This window comes from Priapulus caudatus, unplaced genomic scaffold, assembly GCF_000485595.1.
Source record: "Priapulus caudatus unplaced genomic scaffold, Priapulus_caudatus-5.0.1 Scaffold4056, whole genome shotgun sequence".
NCBI classification, from domain to species: domain Eukaryota; kingdom Metazoa; phylum Priapulida; class Priapulimorpha; order Priapulimorphida; family Priapulidae; genus Priapulus; species Priapulus caudatus.
In genome coordinates, this window is record NW_014581117.1 from 8,967 (window position 1) to 11,671 (window position 2,705).

The following is a 2,705-nucleotide window of genomic DNA, read 5'->3' on the forward strand; positions in this document are numbered from 1 at the left end:
AAGATAATGACGGAATTTTATCCTTATCATCTCCTACTGTATTTCTATCGATTCCTCGAAACCTAGTGAGATGTTATTAAATTAAACCATGCAATTTCTGCATTCGTAACAAATGTCCATGAAACTTATGTCTGCGATCCACTAACGGTTTGCCGAAGGATCACCATTCACTACACCTCTCTTGATGCCATTCCTTCTTGTCGATTACTTGCAGGTTGTCATCAAGATTCCACAGAAGAACTCGTAGACGGCAGACGACATGCATCAGGTGCACGAACAAACCAGACAGCAGACGAACGTCCACACCTCCAAATCACGACGCATGATCCCAGAAAAACAAGTTACACACACGCGCTAGTCTCCAAATCAAAAAGATCCTGGTGGCTTCCTGTTTGCGTAGAATATTCGACATAGAATAGAATAAATGATAGGTTAGATTATCTCTCTTATGCTTCTATTCCATTATTACCCACCATCTTGTCTTTGACGCGCTGCGGTTTTGTGTGCAAGTGGTAATGTGTGTTCAGAGAACAATGTATTGTACGTGGGTTATAGTCCCGAGTGAATGTTTGCGAATAAAGGAGAGTATCAGACGTCATGTAGACAAAATGTAATACAGGTGACACTAGTGGGTTACAGGTCACACAGGTAGTTTACAGGTGATCATCAATCTCTAAACAATGAACGGCCACCTGCTTATGAAATGGCATTATTCTTGCGTGGCTCGACATACAGGTTTGACTGTATGACAACTACAACTGCTCATGATTGAATGAGGGTGCTCAAAAACGCCACATTATTTTGTTATATAATTGTAAATAAATAATGTGAATGTTTTGTGTTTGCATACAATAATGGTGTTTGTGCACATAAGATTGTTTTTGTGTGCAGTGGCATTCGTGTGGTGTACCTACTTGTGTATTGCAGAGGAGCTTTTGAACGGAATTTACAGAAAGTTATTACTAATAAAAGGCGAGTGTAGAGAAAACATTAAAACTTTGGTCGGCCTCATAAAAAATTGAGCCGAAATGTAATACGTCGGAGTGAGAACTTCAACGTGTTTAGAAGCTAGGCTATTCGAAACGTGGGGTGGGTACAGGTGCAGATGCTCAATGTGTCGCTAATTGACATGTGATATACCGGTATTGATATATTGTTTTTAAAGGCAATTCGGCCAATTATGTGATAGTAACACTGCAGTTACGCAGTTAAATTTTATTATGTTTTAATCACTACCCATATCTATTTACTCTTGTTTGATATCGATGCAAAAGCTATATTAGCTTATGTTCATTATGTTTATTATATACCGATAAAAATAAATTTTACTTGAACTTGAACTTGAACTTGGCCTACTTGATTTCGTGTTTTATTTACCATAATTTTATTATTGAAACGTTCAAAATGCCTGTGCGAATTGCAGTAGAAAAAGCTTCAATTTAACGAGAATGAACAGAATTCCAAATCCAATATGGAATGACTGAGAAAAAACGTGTTGTAAAGATGTATTTGAACGGCATTTGCGTGACATTAGTTGCCAATAAGCGGATGCACAAACATTTTTAATTTGGCAGTAACTATAAATAATGCTCATAGGGTCTATGTCCACCAGGGTAGCGGAGACCGGGGACAATTGTAACACTTTTTTCCAAATCTGACATAACAACTTTATTATAGTTAAATACTTACTTCAAGGTATATGAAATTAAAGATGCATATCTTGGCTTGAAATATGACTAGGTTTGGGTTAAGTAAAACAAGTTAAGGCAATTGTAACACACCAATGGGGCAATTGTAACACATACAATTGTACCAACAAATCATATCCCTCAGAAAGATTTTTTATATTTTTTATAAAGGTGACACGTTGGACAGATTTTCAACAATTAAATAGAACCACAATAATATAATTTTAATAAAAACTATGACGAATGCTTGACTCATTTACATATGAATAAAATATATAAATAGGCTACTTATTGCCTTGTGAACAAAACATATTTACAGGCCCATTAATTCAAAGTTATGTAGTTCTCATGGCGTGTGCGTGCGTGTGCGTGTGCGTGCGTGTTTGTGTGTGCGTGTGCGTCCGAGTGTGTCACTGCGTGTGCGTGTGCGTGTGCGTGTGCATGTGCGTGTGCGTGCGTGCGTGTGCGCGCGCGCGTGTTTGTGTGTCCTTGTGTGTGCGCGTGTGCGTGTGCGTATGCGTGTGCGTGTGCGTGTGCGTGTGAGTGTGTCACTGTGTGTGCGAGTGCGTGTACGTGTGCGTGTGCGTGTGAGTGTGTCAATGTGTGTGCGTGTGCGTGTGCGTGCGCGTGCGTGCGTGCGTGCGTGCGTGCGTGTGCGCGCGTGCGTGTGCGTGTGCCTGTGTGTGTGCGTGCGTGCGTGCGTGCGTGCGTGCGTGCGTGCGTGCGTGTTTGTGTGTCCGTGTGTGTGTGCGAGTGCGTGTGCGTGTGCGTGTGCGTGTGAGTGTGTCACTGTGTGTGCGAGTGCGTGTGCGTGTGAGTGTGTCACTGTGTGTGCGAGTGCGTGTGCGTGTGCGTGTGCGTGTGCGTGTGAGTGTGTCACGGTGTGTGCGTGTGCGTGTGTGTGCGTGCGCATGTGTAATCTTGGACTTTGTTTTTGTTTCACGAGACCTGGGGTAATTTTATTCAACTATAATGCAAATCAAACAAATACAAATAAGAATAGCTTAAAATATTTAT